Raw genomic sequence first — 21,617 nt, 5'->3', positions numbered from 1 at the left:
TGTGTAGCAATTTTAATGGGCAGTAGTGTACTTTTGCCCTAAACGACAATAGCATATGGCGCAGCAAATATTGTCTGTCCCCTCTGCCTTATTGTTGCATGTGTGTTTCTATGTTATAAACAGCCTGGTATCGCAGCTTCATTTTGAGACCTGTTAACCTACCGTCTGTCTGCTATCTCCGCTTCTACGTCTGTGTTCGAATTTAAGTACGCTGCATGTCATGTTTTAGTTGCTCCGCTGATTGCCTACCGTATTTGCTTAGCCTGCCGTATAACTAAATATAAGCGCTTTTCGCAGGTACGACAAAACTTCGAGGTGCAGCTTTCCGGATTTAAGGGATAGGTTACTCCCGAACTGAATGTCGAGCGCCAGTGTGTAAATTACTGGCGTCGCCTCGTGTGCGGCTTTATACGTCGCCGCTACCCGAGTGTCTCGATGTAACTGGCGAATAGGTTACCAGAGACGTTCTGCTCGGGCACAGTTCACTACAGCAAGTATCGTGTATCAAATATTACTGAGAAGCTGCTTTATGGCTGTACAAATAGCGCATATATCCTGTGAGCGTTAACGAGAAGGTTTTTTTTTTTCCTGAACACACAGAATCGGCCTATCTGAAAGACGTCGAGTAAGAGGCAGTATAGTTACAGAGTGAAGGGACGGATGAGGAGACGCGGAGTGTCGAAATGAGGATTGGCAGGTGGTGAGAGCAGAGGATGAGCTTCTCGACGAAAGACGGCGTGCGGCTGCGGCTAAGCGCGGCCGTGCCGCCGCCCGTACCTCCGCGCACCGGCGCCGTCGCTGTCTCTCCGCTGCCGGCGGGCTCTGCGGCTGCTGCCGCGGCTCCAGCGTCGGCTGCGCCGCCCCCGTCTGCACACACGCCCACTCCTGCGCCACAAGCGGCCAGCGCGCCGCCCGCCAAGCCCGTAAGTCCCCGCTACACTTGTCCTACGTTTTATTTATCCTTTACGCGTAGCCATCAGTCCTCTGTCTACTGTGATGCGACCCGCCACGACTTCTCAACTTGTGCCATCCCCTTCATCTCAGAGTAGCATCTACAGGGTGTTACAAAAAGGTACGGCCAAACTTTCAGGAAACATTCCGCACACACAAAGAAATAAAATATGTTATGTGGACATGTGTCCGGAAACGCTTACTTTCCATGTTAGAGCCCATTTTATTACTTCTCTTCAAATCACATTAATCATGGAATGGAAACACACAGCAACAGAACGTACCAGCGTCACTTCAAACACTTTGTTATAGGAAATGTTCAAAATGTCCCCCGTTAGCGAGGATACATGCATCCACCCTCCGTCGCATGGAATCCCTGATGGGCTGATGCAGCCCTGGAGAATGGCGTATTGTATCACAGCCGTTCACAATACGAGCACGAAGAGTCTCTACATTTGGTATCGGGGTTGCGTAGACAAGAGCTTTCAAATGCCCCCATAAATGAAAGTCAAGAGGGTTGAGGTCAGGAGAGCGTGGAGGCCATGGAATTGGTCCGCCTCTACCAATCCATCGGTCACCGAATCTGTTGTTGAGAAGCGTACGAACACTTCGACTGAAATGTGCAGGAGCTCCATCGTGTATGAACCACATGTTGTGTCGTACTTGTAAAGGCACATGTTCTAGCAGCACAGGTAGAGTATCCCGTATGAAATCATGATAACGTGCTCCATTGAGCATAGGTGGAAGAACATGGGGCCCAATCAAGACATCACCAACAATGCCTGCCCAAACGTACTGTAGAGCAATGAGTCGCATGTCAACACAAGCACCAATGTCAACATTACCTTCCTTCAATTGGGCCAACTGGCGGTGAATCGAGGAAGTACAGTACATACTGACGAAACTAAAATGAGCTCTAACATGGAAATTAAGCGTTTCCGGACACATGTCCACATAACATCTTTTCTTTATTTGTGTGTGAAGAATGTTTCCTGAAAGTTTGGCCGTACCTTTTTGTAACACCCTGTATACCCAGTATCCTCAGTTATTTGTTGGATACACTGTTTCGTGAAAAATATTCCAACACCACTACGTAGTACGGAATCCACACATCCATACAGAAAGGAATACCTGATCTGGACGTAACGTGGGACGTGCTGGCAAGGAAATGTGCGTTGTTTGATTGGGCGTGGCCTTGAGCTTAAAAAAATCGCCGTTAGATGTCACTCAATGCGTTTTTCTCAGTTTGCAGTCCGTCAGAAGTAAGACGGTGTCCGTTCAGCAGAAGGCGTTTTGTGTGCTGCAGTTTGCAAAGAGTTAGTGAGTGATTTCTTTCAGCATGCTTTTCGTTGGCTTTTTGCACTGATCCGCCTGCACCTAAAATGTTCAAATGTGTGTGAAATCTTATGGGACTTAACTACTAAGGTCATCAGTCCCTAAGCTTACACACTACTTAACCCAAATTATCCTAAGGACAAACACACACACCCATGCCCGAGGGAGGACTCGAATCTCCGTCGGGACCAGCCGCACAGTCCATGACTGAAGCGCATCAGACCGCTCGGCTAATCCCGTGCGGCTGCACCTAAAAACATTCGTTGCTGGTATCGCCAGTTTGAAGGCACAGGATGCTTGTTTAAAGGTTTATATGGTTCAAATGGCTCTAAGCGCTATGGGACTTAAAATCTGAGGTCATCAGTCCCCTACACTTAGAACTACTTAAACCTAAGGACATCACATACATCCAGGCCCGAGGCAGGATTCGAACCTGCGACCGTAGCAGCAGCGCAGTTCCGGACTGTAGCGCCTAGAACTGCTCGGCCACAGCGGCCGGCTTGTGTAAAGGTAGGAGTCCAACTTGACCTTGCAGCTTTGATGATGGTGACTAGAATATGCTGTCTCCAGATGTTGCGGTGTTGGCTTTTTCCACATCTTCAGGAGCTCCACACATTGTCACAACAACGTACGTCACTTTCTCAATGACTCTCTGACGCAACGCTGGATAGGGTGCACGGGACCCCGAAACACTACCCAGCATCCTTGGACTGACCCCATGCGGTTTTATCCTGTGGGGATATGTGAAGGAAAGTGTGTTCATGTCCCCTTAACCTCGTGTCGTAGGAGAAGTGAAGAACAGAATAATAGCCGCCATCACTTCTGTAAAAGCATATAAAATGTATAAGGTTTATGACGAATTTAGCTATAGTCTTGATTTTGTTCGTGCTGCTGCCGGTGGACACAAAGCATTTGTGATAGCATAGCTAAAACTTTAACATTTTTGTGAGTATTTTACAATTCATCCCATGTTGTTAGTAAGTTTTATCAATAAATATGGAATTTTGAAATCAGAACATTGATTTTGAAACGCCTTGTATTATAAAAATGGATTTATGTATCTAGATATGTTTGTAAATATTCTCCTCATCTCCTCCTAAACTACTTGACTGATGCCATCCAAACATGGTACACTTATCACTTTCTGTCTGCAAGTCATCGCTGTGAGGGTAGAAACCACGTACTTATGAAAGGGTCGGGGGTGAGGGTGTAAAGGAAGAGTAGCACACGACGCGCGAATACACATACTTCGTTCACCTATTATTTGAGATTGAGAACACTTAGAGACTTGAAACAAACTTTACACTTAATTCCAAATCCTTAAGAGGCATTTTCTCGCTGACGACCATCACAGGATGATGATTCAAATGGCTCTAAGCACTATGGGACTTAACATCCGGCCGGTCGTGGTGGCCGAGCGGTTCTAGGTACTACAGTCTGGAACCGCGCGACCGCTATGGTCGCAGGTTCGAATCCTGCCTTCGCCATGGGTGTGTGTGATGTCCTTAGGTTAGTTAGGTTTAAGTAATTCTAAGTTCTAGGGGGCTGATGACCTCAGAAGTTAAGTCTCATAGTGCTCAAGCCATTTGAACCATTTGAACTTAACATCCGAGGTCATCAGCCCCCTAGACTTAGGCCTACTTAAAAGTAACTAACCTAAGGACATCACACACATCCATGCCCGAGGCAGGATTCGAACCTGCGACCGTAGCAGCAGCGCGGTTTCAGACTGAAGCGCCTAGAATGGCTCGGCCACAGCGACCGGCCACAGGTTGATGAAAGGAAAAAAGTTTATAGCTTACTACATTTTCGCTGTTCGTGCAGTAAAACTGCCGCATGAAGCGTGACGTTTTAATTTTTTACTTCTTTACTTTTAACTCTGTTCTCAAAACATTTCGCAGACTGTAGGCGCACGTAGCCTTGGAAGTACCTGCAAAATTATATCATCGAACCACACATAGTTCAGGAGATACATCGTCATAAACAATGAGCTGCGTGAAAATGAAAGTGCAGGGCCGAAATCGCTACAGATACAGATGAAAAATGTGTACAAATACGCGTGAAATATGTTAAATATATGTAAAATAGATTTGACGGACGTGTGCGTACGTGGGCAAAGCCACGGATAAAACGCTCATCCTAAACCCCTGGAACGATTTCAACCAAATTTGGTAAACATTTACTTACGATCTGGAAAGAAATACTGTGGGTGTAAGAATCACCTGCCTCCTATTGGGCTGATCGTGATAACATGGAGAGAGAAGGAGGAGACAGACAGAGAGACAGAGAAAGGGAGAAATGGACAGAGAAAGGGGGGACGAGGAAACGGGCAGAAAGAGGAAGAGATGACAGAGGCGAGGAGAGGAAGACATAGTGAGAGAGAGGAGACAGGAGGTTATGAACAGAGAGAGGGGCAGGAGCAACTGGACAGAGAGAGAGGGCAGGAGGAGCTGGACTGATAGAAGATTGCAATAAATACATACCCGGGCAATGACGGGTACTCAGCTAGTTCACCACTAAATGACACGAGAAGGGTTATCGATATGCTGGTCGACCTCAGTGTTTTTAGCGCCCTTCTAATTCATATAGGGAACAAGCCGATTCGTTGTTTCAGATTTTCTCTTAGCACATGCGCTATCTGATCAGAAGTATTCGGACACCACTGTGTAATGCGGAATCGATAATTAGATGTCACGAGAACAGAAGCCGCCAGTCTAGAAGGAGGCGGGAAGAATTACGCTGTCAGTAGAGAAACTATAACACCACAATGCGTCGGTCAGGAAAGCTCAATGATTTCGAACGTGGACTAGTCACTGGATGTCACCTGAGTAACAAATTCATGGGCATTTCAACCCTTCTGCAGCTTCCCAAGTCGGCTTTTGCTAATGTGACTGTGAAGTAGAAATGCAAGGGAACAACCACAGCTAAACCAAGGGTCAGGCAGACCTAATGCACTGACGTCAGGAACCGTAAAGTATTGCGAGGGCGGTTGCAGGAAAAACGCATTAAATAAGCGGAAGGAGTCACTCGGGAGTTCCGAACTGCTACCAGCAGTCCAGCGAGTGCAATGACTGTGCGAACACAGTTAAAAAGAATGGGTACAAGGATCGATCAGCTCCACATAAGCGACACTTGAGTTGGCGATTTCCTGCAGTACGTTACCTGCCATCATGTGTAGTTCCAACAGCGAAGCACAGAGGAGGTGGTGTAACAGTATAGGAATATTGTTTTTATTGTTAGGACGTGGTCCCCTTATTGTGTTTCACAACACCCTAAATACGGAAGGTTTTGAACGCGCTGTACAGCACTGTGTACTGTGTGGAGTAAAGAATCATGTGGGAGACGACGATTCTTTGTATCAGCGTGAAAATGCACCCTGTGATAAGGTAGTGGCTCGTAGAGAATAGCATTCATCAAATGATCTGGCCTGCTCAGCGTCGCGACCCTTACCCAGTGGAACTCCTCTAGGACGAGTTGGAACGTAGACTTCGTTCCTGCAACCAACGTCCAGCATCGCCACCTTCCCTGGTTTCGGCTCTTGAGGAAGAATCAGCTGCCATTCCTCCACAGACAATCAGACACCTCATTGAAAGTGTGCGAGCAGAGTTCAAGCCTTCATAAAGGCGAAAGGTGGACACACCCCATATTAATGCCCACTAATACGTGTATATTCCAATCTATCTTCCCCTGCTGTTTTTACCCATACAGCTCTCTGTAGTACCATGGAAGTTATTCCCTGACGCCTTAAAACATCTCCTATTACCCTGTGCCATCTTCTTGTCAGTGACTTTCACACGTTTCTTTCTTCGCTGATTGTGCGGAGAACCTCCTCGTACCCTATCAGTCTACCTAGCTTTCAATTAATGCCTATGTTTGATACTAGTAGAGTTGTTTTACCCAGAAATGCCCTCGATGACTATGCTAGTCTACGTTTCCTGTCTTCTTTGCTTCGCCCGTAATACGTGATTTTGCCCCCAGCTTAGTAGAATCCCTTCACTTCGTCTACTCCCTAGTCCTCAGTTTTTAAGGTAAGATTTTCACTAACCACATTACTGCTACTCCTCATTACTTCTGTTTTTCTTTGGTTTATTCTCAAACCATATTCTGTGCTAGGTACACTGCACATTCGAATCAGTAGGTCCTATAATTCTTATTCTCTTTCACAGATAATAACGTAGCGTTCGACTCTGAGGCAAGTCAGTTCGAATCCTGATGAGGGACGAAATTTTCGCTACCAGTATTCGGCTGGCAGGAATACGAGAAGTGGTGGGGTAAAGTTCCTGATCATTCGTCTTCGCGCCAGGAAGTCTTGTCTGCAGTGTCACATTAAGAGAGGGCATGTGACACTATTCATGGTGATCCATCCGTCACACGGAGACGTTAAGCTTGGCGGTCCCGTTGGTGCTATTCGAAAGGAGTAGGTTATGTGCTGGTACCGGGTTTCAATCTCTCCCTTCTCTCATCATCATCATCATCATCATCACACAACACGACACCATACTTGCATCCATTACATCCACCAACACTTCACTAATGCACACATGACAAAACTCGCACATAGAGTTGTAAAACTACCGTAGCCTACCGTAAATTATCGTAAGTAAGCGTAGACTATGGTAATTTTCCTAGTAGCCTAAGTTAAGATCGACGCAGCGGTACCTGTACGTTAGGCGTGTTGCATACCTATCGGTCTGTACCCCTCATCGATCGCATTGTTTACGTATGCGATCAATGTCTTACTGGATTCCCCTAGAACCGGAAGCGGTGAAACGTCTGAACACTGGGTGATATATAGAGGACCGCTTAATCTACAGAACATTTTTGTTCTACGTATTTATCCTCCTTTCTATTACTTAAAAATAAACATTACTTGTAGTAAAATTGAAATGTCAATGTTTAATTCAGGTTTCACTCGAAAATTGCTTATTTCTAATGTGAGACAGAGGGATGTTGTATTAACAATAAAAAACAATATAGATTTATCATATAACGGTGAAAAATGCAATTACCTTAAAAAGAGATACAATTAAAAAGTCGCGATACAAGAACATATCAAGCATGGCTTCAATACCTCGTTAAATTTACATAAAACAGGTTTTTGTTATTCATACACAACTTTCGCACTTATCGATACTAACAGAGACCTATTGCCTTTGATCAGGATGAAGAACGCTCTATTGAGTATACAACAACAACAATAATTGTACAGAGTTTGTTTATTTTTGGGCACGTAAACTGCACTTGCATTAAAAGTAATCGTCTTGGTTGCATAAAAGAACAGATGTTACGCGGTCAGCTAATTTTTATTACTTATTAAATGCAGTTAGTATTCCGTAAGGACGTAAAATATACAATGGGCTAACACTGAATGATCTGCTGTTCTACTTACGTGCAAAACAAAAAACCAAACAAACAAAATAAAAGGGAATTCGTTGACTCACATTTTATCGCTTACACATTCATATATGTTTCTTTCCCTATCAGTTCTAAAATACTAAAGGTAATCCTCCCACTTTGTGTACTATACGAAAACTACCAAACCGTAGTTCTGGTAGAGCACAACTCTACACTCACATATCCTCAGGGAAAGGGAACAATGTGCGCAGAGAAGGAACACCCTTTCCCCTAGGCTGCTGCATATCCCAGAAAATAATGTCATACAACATTTTGTACTGGGCAGAAAAATTACATCAGCGAATCTTGTCACTGATATTCTCTTACCTTAACTGTCAATCGCACTCAAGAACTTATTTATTTCCGCCATTGCTTCTTCAATACACATATTAAAGAGTAGTCTAGAAGGACTGCATCCTCATTCCCTCTTGGCTCTCATAAATATTGTATATTACCTGTCTTTGCCCGTAGTGTACAACTATTTTCCTGACAATATCTAATACAGTGAACCATTTCACGCCGTCGAACGCTTTTTTTTATCGACAAATCAAATGAAGATATCATTGCTTCCATTATCAAAGGCAACGTCGGAACTGCCTCACTGGTGCCTTTACCTTTCTTAAAGCCAAAATAACAGTCACCTAAGTGATTCTTAATCTTCTTTTTCACTGTAGTACGTAGCGCCTCTCAGGTTTACGAGAGCTAGGAGGGTTGGACAAAAATATGGAAACACCAGAAACTCATCACATTACCACGCCTAATACGGTGTCGAAAACTCGATGGCATTCAAAACAGTTCCCAGTCACTCAGAATGGATAAGTGCACGTCCTGTAGATTTTCAAGGGAGTCTTATAGCATTCTTCCTGCAAAATAGTGGTAAGTTGAGGTAACGATGATGGAGGTGGATAGCGATCACGCACCATTCTCTCCAAAGTAGACCACAAAGGCTCAATAGTGTTGAGATCTGGTGACTGTGGTGGCCAGGCGAGATGCGACAGTTCATCCTCATGCCCACAAAATCAGACCCGGAAGATGCGAGCTCTGTGAACAGGGACCCAACCTTCGTGGAACATAGTATCACCACTGGGCAACAAACATTGTACCAGAGGAAGGACCTGATCAGCAAAAAGGGTCACATAGTCCTTTGCACTAATGCGACCTTGGAGAGTAACCATTGGGCCCATGGAAGGCCACGATATGGCTCCCATATGATCACTGAACCCTTGCCATATTTCAATCTTAGGATGTAAACTCGGCCAGAAAGTGGAAACAGTGTGAAAAGTGACTCATCCGACCAAATAACATTCTTCAATTGTGTTCTGGCGTAATATCAAGCGCCGGCACGTCAAATGGTTCAAATGGCTCTGAGCACTATGGGACTTAACTTCTGAGGTCATCAGTCCCCCAGAACGTAGAACTACTTAAACCTAACTAACCTAAGGACATCACACACACCCATACCCGAGGCAGGATTCGAACCTGCGACCGTAGCGGTCGCGCGGTCCCAGACTGTAGCGCCTAGAACCGCTCGGCCACCCCGGCCGGCGGCGGCATGTCGACCATTAGCCAATAGTACGCTGACTGTGACGACACCAAGACAGGAGCATAGAAGTTTTGCGCCCTAACACCACAAACAAAAAAAAAAAAAAAAAAAAAAAAAATACCAAGACAGGAGCGGCCCCTATACGAAGAGAATATAAGTGCCGCTCCGCCTAGCCGCGGCGGCACTAGAAGACGAGCCCTCATCCAAACGCTTTAGCCGTGACTTATGAACTGTTGTGTTTTGCCTGCAGTGAAATTGTATATACCAAAGGACATGTGATTATTTGCATGTCGCCAATTGCCTCAATTTAACTTACTATAATAAACTCTGTTAATAAGATCGTGGTCTGGTGGCTAGCGTTACTGCCTCTGGATCACGGGGTCCCGGCTTCGATTCCCGGCCGGGTTCGAGATTTTCTCAGCCCAGGGACTGGGTGTTTGTGTTGTCCTCATCATTTCATCATCATAATCATCATTTGTGACAGTGACCAAATTGGATTGTGAAAAAACTTGGATTGCGAAAAACTTGGGACTTTGTACATTCATCAGCCTCAAGAAAGTCTAGAAGTCCCTGTCTCCCCCTATCTTGATTTCGAATGGTTCCGAGGTCTCTCGCATGAGCTCCACTTTGGATGCTGTATTTGTTAATGTTTCCTGAATTAGCTTACTGGTCTTTTTGTCTGTCTTCATTTCTTCCAGTGTGTTTATGAGTGTTTCTCTAACTCCCATCAACACACTGGAGGAAATGAAGACAGACAAAAAGACCAGTAAGCTAATTCAGGAAACATTAACAAATACAGCATCTAAAGTGGAGCTCATGGGAAAGACCTCGGAACCATTCGAAATCAAGACAGGAGTGACACAGGGAATTGGCCTGTCGCCCACTCTATTTAACTCGGTTTTGGAGAAAATAATGAGGACATGGGACAAAGGAGTGAATGGGGTAAGGACAGGGAGACATGACGATAGAACCGTCAACATAGCGTAACATGTGTGGCCTTTTCTGATGATATAGCCTTCATAACAAATACATGAAAAGAAGCCGAAGAAGCTCTAGAGACACTACACGAAATCTCAGTCAAAACAGGACTACAAATCTCATATGAAAATACGCAGTACATGGACACAAAATCCACAGACACCCAACCACTGGTAACGAAGTATGGAAAGGTAACACAAGTAGAACGTTTAGAATACCTGGAAGAGAAGTAGGACTGAACTCAATATCCAATGAAGAAAGGGTCACAAAACTACAAAAAGCACACAGACTTACATGGTACCCTTGACAAAAAAATGTTTTTCCATCAATGCCAAATTAAGACACTATAGTACAGTAATCTTACCAGGGGCCTTGTATTGCCTCAGAGACAATAATAATAAAGGGGAGAACGAAAATCAGGGAGATGGAAAAACAAGAGAAGGAAATACTAAGGACCGATACAGTAAAAGGGGATCTGGATAAAGAGACCGACAAAAGAACTGTACGAACAGACAAACACGACTGCAGACAATATCAGGAAAAGAAGGACAACGTTCTACGGTTTTCTTTGAGCGTCTGCTGAAATATCTGTTTTCTCATTTTTTTCTCCAAATTTTTCCCTACCTCTCATGTCTTCTCCAGAGACGTGCAATTTCTTGAGGAACTCCATGATTTCGTTTACCCAGTCGGTATATATAAAGTATTAATTTTCGCTTTTACAAGATAACCGTTGTATTTTCTGTATTCATATGATTTAAAGTTATGAATACTACGCACAGAAAGCTTTCATGATAGCTGTTTTGTTTATAGTACTATTCTGACAGATATAGTGCTAATAATGAATGGAATAGAAAAAGTGAGACGTTTTTAAATTGATCGTCTTCTAAATATCTTGGCCGTTAGTGACTGAGTACTGAAGTAAATTGACAAAGAACTGTTTTCTTCAAGACCTCGTACCGGTTTTCGTCTCATTGATATGGGAGAACCATGCTAGTCTTTTGAGCTATCCAGTGCATCTCCTCGGTGTGCAACGTGATTAAATTCATTGGTGTAACTCTAATGTCCAGATAGAAATATACATACAGTGTCAGGGATCTTCGCCAAATGCTAATAGAATGGTGCTGAGCCAAATTGGTAAATGCAGCATTGATGGGCGTTTCTTGCAACGCTCCTGCTGTGTTGTGGTTACTAGAAATCTCAGAGATATTCACTTCTTGTATTTAAAAACATTCTTCACGTCAACAGATTTAAATTTTAAGGCTTTTGTTCCACACCATGACGAATTTCGCCATGTGTTATATGAAGAGAGCGACCTTACTAGGAACTGAAAATTACACCAGAGAAAATACACGTCAGATTTCCAGTTTGTGTACACTTCTAACTTAAAGCAGTTAGGCGATAACGACAAGGTTGAGCACTACATCTGTCACTTATACCGGAGGAGCGTTTCCATATCCTCGAGCGCCCAACACCACATGCCTTTACGGCGTGTGGCAGAGGGTATGCCATCATCTGACCTCTATCTGCCCCCTCTCCAAATCCCTACACCTGTTCCAGACGCGAATAGTGTACGGGTAGAACATTGTCGATAAGGGTCTCCATAAACTCGAACGCCTTAGGTTTTACTTTCATGATAATCTCGAGAGGTAAACGTGGGAGAATTAATACATCACACGACTGTTCTAGAGAAGTATGCTGTCAGGTTTTCGACAACAACCCTCTCCATGATGTACAAGCGTTCGTTGTAGTGTCGCCACAGTACTAGATGAGCTCACGCGCCTACTAAACGTATAGCTTTATTTTAGTCGTTTTCTGTCTCCGCCCTTAATCGTATCTGGTAAGAGACCCAGGCAGATGAGTAGTTATCAAGAGTAGTTCGAATGGAGCCTTTGCAGCTTTTAAGTGGTTCCTCTAAACCATTTGAGACGAATACTTTGGTAGTTCCTTCAGTGCGGAAACAGACGAATCTGGTCCCTTCTTCTTCTTCAGTGCGAGATTATGCATAATCTCTCAAGAGGTCGACGTCATTCCATGTTTGCACCCTAATACTGGACACAAATAAGCAACTACCAACAACTACGATAAAATTACCAGTATTTCAAATAGGTTTCTGGTGGTTGCATTGCTTTCTGTATTTGCATCTGTCCTTCGTCAAGACATCGCACCGATCGTACTGTACTATCATTTTCCACTTTTGTTGTGATTCTCGATAGGAATGACTGTCGGTATTTCTGCATATTCCCCGATTTTTTTTTTTCTAATTTTGCCATGAATGTCATTGCTTCCAAGTCATGTTGATGCTAGTTATCTTCTAGCTAATTTAAAATTATGCAGTATTCTTCTGTTCAGTTACGAACGCTCAATGTATTCCAGAAAGCAGCCTGTATAACGTTTCACGAGCGTTTTTGGATGAAGCGAAATGACGGCTCGTCGTAGCGGCAATTATCACACATTTGCCATGTGCGTCGAACGCAGTCACGAAAACAAGCACAATAAGCCTGTACCTGACACTCACGACGCCAGAAGCGACTGTTTTCGTCGCCATGCTTTCACTTAATGCCGTTATTAATTGGGTTGTGGGCATAAATGATACAATAGATTGAGTTAACCGACAGGATACAGCAGTAAAAGCACAGCCGGCGATCGGTGATGCAATCATCGCCCTGGCGGGTAGTGCTTTCAGAGCAGCTTAATGTGCCCATCCAGTAATTGGATTTGGAACCTATAATTCTAAACTACCCTCAGTAAAATGAAAACTAAGAACGAACTATTTTATACGTGTTTGCTTATGTGGCCTTAAATCTACAGTCGCAATTTTATGAATAATATCTAGTTTTATTATAATTTCTGTCTCACGAAGTTTATTTGTAATATGGCCATCTTCAGTGCGGTCTAGAAGGATGTCGTATTACACGTACCACGCAATTACATGTGACGGTGCAGTCAAAATCATTAGCCATTTCGGCTTCATCAAACAAATGACATTATTGTATGGAAAGAGCACTATCGAAGCATCCATACTACAGCTGAAGAGCGACTCAGTTATACTGTTGGCGACGCGTACATGGCGATCGGCAAGGGTTCACTTACGTCACCAGCCACTCGGCGAGCAGCCATGTTCATGTCCGCGTCTCCTCAGAACTTACGGCGGCTAGGCTTGATGCGGAGCTACAGCCGACGGCATTCTCCGACCAGGTCGCATGTGTCTGCACGCTATTCTTGCCACAGCAGATGGTGTGGCGTGGACGAGGCTTATGGAAGGTGAATGTTGGGCTCCTCAAGGAATCAGAGTGCCGGCAGCGGAAAACGGTGAAATGGAGGGAATGTGAGAGGCGCCTACCGTCATATCCGTCAACGCTTAGGTGGTGACTCGAATGTCGTGAGCGCGCCTTTCAGCGTACGCTGATCCAATATGGCCGCGAAACAATGCATTGGCATCACAGAACAATGGAGTACTGTTTCGTGCTGCTACGGGAGATCTCCGCCCTAACGCCGTCTGCTGCACGTCAGGTGGAATTACCTCGTACAGCGGGTAAAGGCGAAGATCACGCTCACACGACGCCGTCTGGAGAGCACACTATTAAGGGCACGTTGTCAGGATAGGATAGGAGGCGAACCCCCGTCCATACAGATATAATCCGTGAAAAACAGCGATGCCAGAGAACGATAGTACATGCCTTCGACATGCCGCACGGTCGACGCCTGACGGCCCAAAAGGATATTGCAGACGCCTTTGTGGAACACTACTGGCGGTTCTATGAAGCAGAGGATCATGATACCTCAACGACGAACGACATTCTCCATTCGCTGATTGATGGAGAGGCTGCGGTGACAGACCCCATCACGACTGATGACACTGAAGACGCTCTTCTCAAAGCGGCTGCCAACAAATACGACCGGTTGGTTTTCCGCTAGAATTCTACCACGCATTCAAAGACCTTATGGCTGCTCTCTTGATAACGATGTACCAGGGGCTGATGATACCCGGCGTTTCCTTACCACCCGATTGCCGGCCGGGGTGGCCGAGCGGTTCTAGGCACTTCAGTCTGGAACCCCGCGACTGCTACGGTCGCAGGTTCGAATCATGCCTCGGGCATGGATGTGTGTGATGTCCTTATGTTATTAGGTTTAAGTAGTTCTAAGTTCTAAGGGACTGATGACCTCAGAGGTTAAGTCCCATAGTGCTCAGAGTTATTTAAACCATTTGAACCACCCGACTTCGTCGAAGGCCTTCTTCTCCCCAAGTCGTCGTGTGGCAAGGGCGATGAACATTATCGGCCTCTCACTGTACTTACTACCCGGGTTCTAGCCTCTCGCATTCGGTGCGTCCTACCCCGAATTGCTTCCTGCGGTCAAACGTGCCTGGGAGGTAACAGAAATATATAGACGGAGTTCGGAGATTATAGGGACGTCATCGCCCTGGAAGACGCTTGTCCCTTGGGTGGAGCTTTCGTGTAGGTGGACTTCGACCACGACTTCGATAGGGTGTATCACGATTACGTCGAAGCGATTGCAACGGATGGCCTCCCCCCGCCCCCTCCCCCCTCCGGCCTTTATTTACTTTGTGATGCGTCTACTGCGAGATGCTACGTCGCGAATGATATCACCAGACACGAGGCAGGCCCGGTTACCATCTCCCGGTACGGCAGGGACGCTCACCAGCGATGATTTTGTACGCCATCGCCCTCGAGCCACTGTTAACATGGACTGCGATGCCGGCTGTTAGGAATTACATTGAGAGGTCATGCCCTCATCTACCGATACTCTTTAAAAAGTAAATAAATTGACGTGGACGTACCTGTGGCTATACATCGTGTCACTCTTCCCATCATTGATCAGAGTGTCATGCTTGCGTGTGTAAATATTTGAGTACTGTGGTGTCACCGCCAGACACCACACTTGCTAGGTGGTAGCTTTTAAATCGGCCGCGGTCCGTTAGTATACGTCGGACCCGCGTGTCGCCACTATCAGTGATTGCAGACCGAGCGCCGCCACACGGCAGGTCCAGAGAGACTTCCTAGCACTCGCTCCAGTTGTACAACCGACTTTGCTAGCGATGGTTCACTGACAAATTACGCTCTCATTTGCCGAGACGATAGTTAGCATAGCCTTCAGCTACGTCATTTGCTACGACCTAGCAAAGCGCCATTACCAGTTACTATTGATGCTGTAAAACATGTACCGTCAAGTGCGATGTTCGCCAATTATGGATTAAAGTTAAGTATTCCACAGCTACGTCCTTTTTTGCTAGTCTGATTTCCTTGACCTGTTCCAGACCTCACGCCAGCCTCCGTGAGCTAAAACGCGTGCCTTTCGGCTTCCTCTCATAGTGGGTTGGCTCTCTTGCCAATCCACAACAAGTACAACGCGTTGGAAGCGTGTCAGTACTTTGACAACGTCGCTCGCGGCAAAAGGGAGCGGGGGCAACAGCGACGTTGTTATTTATTGATTGATAACATTATTTTAAATGATACGTTAACCAGATTCACGACTTTTACGTCTTTTGACCTTGCCTTTCATATGAGTATTAAAGGAACCATACCAAAACAAGAAAAAATAAATTTCCTCTGTTCACGAGACAATTATCTTCTTCGATTAACGTATACATTTTTTCTGCTTTTTTTAATTCCAAAATTTTCGATTGACAGGCGTTCAGCGTATAGTTGCCGTAAGTCAGCTTCCCTATAGGTCTCCCTCTACATTTGTAGGCTATTTTTTTATTTTAATATAGCAGCTCAACATAATTAAAAGTATAAACAGATATTGCAACCCTCCTAGAAAGATGATTATCCGTAATGTTTTAAACTCCATAAGGAAACAGCAAAACTGTTACTTTCTCCACTTCAGGAATACAGACGTTTAATACGAAAGCATCAAATGGAGCGATTTTAGACAGCTGTAGATATGGTCCTGATGCAACTTTACTACTAGTCTTTCCGGTGTTTTTCAGTTCCCATTCGAAAAACAAATTGGGAACCACCATAGCAATTATTATTATACAGTTTAATATGCGGCCTTCCTGTCTCACGGAAACGCGGAGACTACGCTATTATTTTCTATTTGAGTTGTTATAGTTATTAAATTAACTGTCAGTGCATGGAATGCGCTGTACAGTCTAGGCTTTAGCAGACAAGCGTGATTTATCGGGGGGTTGTGATTAAAGTGCAGCTACTCATTGGGGTCCGTTGTGTGCTGTAAATATTGCACAAAAGCGAAACTTGGCAGATCTGCTAATGCGTTAATGCAGAACCGATTTACGCTGTGAAAATAATGATAGAAAGTTGTGTGAAGAACAGTGTGGAAACAGTGCACTGAATAGCTGTTGATCGAGATACCAACCAGACACGCAAAAAATGGAAAAAAATGTAAGTACAGAAGCGTACGGAACCTCTACCCACGGAATAGTTCCTGATAAATGCGCATTATTTTTCTTCACGGCTAGTGTGCAGATGACATGCTGTAAAAAAAAAAGACGAAAAAGAGCACAAAAAACGGTGTATAGTTCAAATGGCTCTGAGCACCATGGGACTCAACTGCTGTGGTCATAAGTCCCCTAGAACTTAGAACTACTTAAACCTAACTAACCTAAGGACATCAAAAACATCCATGCCCGAGGCAGGATTCGAACCTGCGACCGTAGCGGTCGTGCGGTTCCAGACTGTAGCGCCTTTAACCGCTCGGCCACTCCGGCCAGCGGTGTATAGTAATTCAGGTCATAGCGATGTAATTTTAAGCTGAGGATCTAAACAAAACACAGCAAATTGCACATATTGTAATTATTAGGCCTGCAACAGTTAAATTATTATAAAATCTGCTATTGTATTTTACAGAAATAAAAAAAAATTGACCCACAGAAAATGACATATTGGTGTCGAAACATATGAGTTAATACAAAAATAAAGTAATGTGTTTGCATAAGGCTGATCTTCAGAACAACCCAATTTTAAATCGAGAGGAGCTTCAAACCTTAGTAAAATGAGTGTATATGTACGTTTCTGCATTAATGAAAATTTTGAAGACTTATTCAGACTTGGAATTATTATATAAATTTTGAAGCCATGAGAGTGTTGATTTTGAGGTAACTACCTACCGAAATAAATTAGCGTTGTCGGATACGTTATCAAGGTTTACTAGTGATTTCAATAAGATATACTGTTTCGTGCTTTTAGCTTTCATAAATCAGAAATTCCACGAATTTATTTTTAAGTCATTGCCTCATGCACGACGCGTTTTTGTTATGACTGCGAGTGTACATTTTCGAGGATGTGTGTTGTCGTTTCATAACTGCCAGATGGACCAATGTGAAACCTAGTGGCGTTATTCGGAAGCCTTCAATTTCATCAATACTTCTGGGGAAACAATCGCACCGACTTGGTGAGAACTCTATATATCGACAGATTATGGATAGATTACGTCATGTAGGAGAGTGTGGCAATTGTCTTCTCCACTGAGAGATTCACATGATCGTTCCACAACTTACGATATACGAGCTTTGAAAGGACACCAACTCATTTGTCCTGTCTCAGTGACAAGTCATAGCGTTTCTTTTAGCAGTTTGTTTGGTCATCTGTCACAGACGGTATCAAACACTGATTTCATGCAAGTGTTCCAAAAAATTGCAATAGTTTTCTTGTGATACGTTTCTATTAATGATTTTTTCGTCTACAAACAGTGTTATAGAGATATTGATATCCGCTAAGCCATTGTACACATTTCGGACTGGGAAAGCCTCACAACACTTCCCTGTGGCACGTTTAATGATACAATTGCGTGATACGCTAACTCTTTGTCCAAAACATCTTTGGTTCACCTGTGAAAACTCTTCAGTCTAATCGCTCTCGTAGCCGTATAGTATGTAAAGCTTACAATGTTTGTGGAATGATAACGAGGATTACATAAAATCAAAAATAAGGAACACCGTAGCTGCCTGACTGTCGTCATTCATGATATTTTGACCTCTTAAACCAACAATGTCGCAGATTTGGAAAGACTATCAGACTGTGCTGATTTTCATAAAAGAAGTATTTAATCTCAAGGAACGTCATCGTATCTGAACAGAAAACTTGGCCTGCAGTTCTGCAACATGCAGACATGAGCAATAGCAGCGATTTGGAGAATTCGACAGACTATTATTCGAATTACAGTCTCTTTGAATCCAATCATTGAGCTGAGAATGACGTAACGTGCAATAGGAATGCCGGCCGCTGTGGCCGAGCGGTTCTAGGAGCTTTAGTCCGGAACCGCGCTGCTGTTACGGTCGCAGGTTCGAATCCTGTCCCGGGCATGGCTGTGTGTGATGTCTTTAGGTTGGTTAGGTTTAAGTAGTTCTAAGTCTAGGAGACTGATGACCTCAGATGTTATGTCCCATAGCGCTTAGAGCCATTTGAACCATTTGCAATAGGAAGGGGGTGGGACGCAGAGCTATCATTTGATAATTCAATATTCATACATGACATTCTTGTATCAAACAGCGGAAATGGCTTCCAGCGGGCGTAAATAATGGCTGTTGCGCGAATGTGCAACACTATTTTTTTTACGGGCGTATTCGACATGCTTGAGGACATCCGCTGCTAGAATGGCATGCTACGTAATACATCAGTCTATCTTTATTTTACTTACTTATTAGTCCTTTATAATGTCGCATCTCAATTGCAAAATATAGACGTATCGTCTTTTATGTGTGTAGAAAAGTAGGCCTCCTGAAATCTACAAATGCGATTAATAACTGAAATCCACAGTGCTATAGAGATTAGTTGAAGCATCTCCCATTTTTCCCCACAGGAAGACATACCTTCGAATTCGCTTGGGTTAGCCTATTTTTTATCAGCAATTTAGTGGTTCCATCCTGCAAAAGATCTGAAAATCTGTAGTAAACAGGAAAAATCGACGAGTTATTTGCCAAAACCGAAGGTCTTATCCGTACAGAGGAGAGAAACAGAGCATTTTACGCTATTTACTAAGTTAGAAGTAAGAAATCAAATTCCATATAACATAGTGGGCTGTCTGTGTGACTACGTGGAATGACTGGAAAATTTATAGCAAATACAACTGATAAACGCCAATTTACACCAGACCAGTAGTGCCATTATCTCTTTATTCCCTACTGAACTATTTACAGTTAAAACCCTCACTCTGCTTGCAGTTTGCTAATTTTGCTATGTAGATCTTCAGTCTGATGACTGGTTTGATACATATCTCACACTAGGCCTTTCCTGTGTAAGTCTCTTCATCTCTGAGTAACTATTGCAACCAACATCTATCTGAAACTGCTTACTATATTCAAGCCTTCGTCTCCACCTGCAAGTCCACCCCCCCTCCCCCCGTAGTTTCCACCGTTAACTAACCTACGATTCTTTGAAGCCTCAGGATGTGTCCAATCAATCGATTCGTTCTTTTAATCAAGTCATGCCATAAATTTCTTTTCTTCCCAGTTCGATTCAGTAACTTCTCATTAGTTGCTCGATCTATCCGTCAAATGTTCACCCTTCTTCTGTAACATCACATTTCAAGAGCTTCTATTCTCTTGTTGTCTGATGTTTGTGGTATAAACCAATGTATGTTATAATGGATGAAAACAATAAAATATAATACCTATTTTTAAAAATACTAGGTAGGAAGTCTTAAACTATGCAGTGGACGACACGAATGAAAAGCTTAGATTACGGCATTTACTAGGGTTAAGCAGGCTGTTTCACCAAAATGGAAACCTTACATATAGCATCCTCAGTCTGGTTGTATAGCAGTAAGGTTTATAGAACTGTAATCGGAAGGATGATGGACGGAATTCTAGACCAGTTGTCCAGATGAGAGTATTCATATTCTTCTCCTTTTTTTTAAAAAAAAAAATGTATCATCTTATGTACACAGAGATCATTACATTCGGAACACCAGCTCAGTTTGCAAGGTTTAGATGAGAATCTATTTTGTCCTATTAAAGCGATGTTTTTGAAGTGGTTTGAGAAACTACATAAAACATAATTCAGGATGTGTGAATGTGGTTCAAATCCAGAGCCTTGCTAAGTAAATTCAGTGTTTTAATGCTACGCTATTTCTGACTGCTTCTTTAGTCTTAATCGAGCAACACTCCAGAGGAATGCTATTAGTGTCTAGAAACGTCCTAGCTACTAGAGGCAACTAATTGCCTCGTTGATACAGCAGACTACAAAGATTCAGTAACATTACAAAACTTCTGCAAAGGCAGAAGACGTAACAGTAGACATGACGAGAGCAATGGCAGTACTAAGAAACTAAAGCAACGGTGATCAGCTAGAGCCAATGGACACAAAGTTGTCAAAAATCTCTCGTAATTCCTACCGTAGTCGTAGATGGAACTATAGAAACCGATACGGTCAGTGGAATCGACAAGTAATTGAATTTCCCGAATAAATTGTGATAAATGCAACGACTGGCGTACAAAGCACGTAATCTCTTGCGACCGTCACTGAAAGAGCAGACATTCAACATCAATACGACACGTGTACATAATGAAGAGCAGCAGAGCGAGTATTGGCGAAGGTAGCGGTAGCGCATCCGGCTGGATATTGGCGGCGAATGGGGGCGCCGGGCGGAAGTTGCCGCTTTGGCACCGCAGAATGAAACCCGCCACTCGCGCACTTCATATCCCTGCCACACCTTTGTAACTGCTGCAACATTGTTCCTGATAACGGCCAGCCCTCTGTTACGCGACAAATATTGAAATTGCTTTTCTATCAGTTCAGCTTAATTATGGCTATGTATGCGCCAGAAACTGTTTCCATCAAAAATAAGGATAGTCAGTACCAACTCGTGCTGCCAGGTATCGTTCTGGTCTCTGTCACGAAATTGAATAAAGTGTACAGTTTTTTAGTAAATTCTGTCTAGTTGCAGTCAATGAAGTCAGTATTAATAAATGGTAGTTACTTATTTTCGTGTATTACTTTTCTTAGTGCTCTCTGTGTGCTGTCATGCATATCTCTGCATTGACATATGAAAAGCAGCTTAGTGCTTCTTGGTGTTTTCTCGAGTATATTGAGCCCACTTATAATAATTTGAGGGCGTTTTGACCCAAATAAAAAAATGGTTCAAATGGCTCAGAGCACTATGGGACTCTACATCTTAGGTCATAAGTCCCCTAGAACTTAGGACTACTTAAACCTAACTAAGCTAAGGACATCACACACACCCATGCCCGAGGCAGGATTCGAACCTGCGACCGTAGCAGACGCGCGGTTCCGGACTGCGCGCCTAGAACCGCGAGACCACCGCGGCCAGCTGACCCAAATAAACTACGGGGGCAGTGGGATAGGAGTCTGTCTCATTGCTTTTTGATGGCCTGTGTTTCTTCCTTTTTAGTAGCAGATAAACAGAACCTATCAGAATACATATTATTATCTGTTACGTACATTGGTTTGATGTTTTTTGTAGTTATTATTTTGTT

General features: G+C 43.7%; 1 protein-coding gene across 1 annotated transcript in view; it reads left to right on the top strand.

The window, feature by feature from the left end:
• The first annotated feature begins 906 nt into the window (after positions 1–906).
• The window catches only part of LOC124722941 (rho guanine nucleotide exchange factor 17), a 649,460-nt gene continuing 628,749 nt past the window's right edge, over positions 907–21,617 (top strand). The window contains exon 1 of the mRNA XM_047248104.1: positions 907–923. The gene's annotated coding sequence lies outside the window, so the exon portion shown is untranslated. The remainder of the gene's footprint in view (positions 924–21,617) is intronic.

This window comes from Schistocerca piceifrons, chromosome X, assembly GCF_021461385.2.
Source record: "Schistocerca piceifrons isolate TAMUIC-IGC-003096 chromosome X, iqSchPice1.1, whole genome shotgun sequence".
Taxonomy (NCBI): Eukaryota; Metazoa; Arthropoda; class Insecta; order Orthoptera; family Acrididae; genus Schistocerca; species Schistocerca piceifrons.
This window is presented reverse-complemented; position numbering and strand designations above follow the sequence as displayed.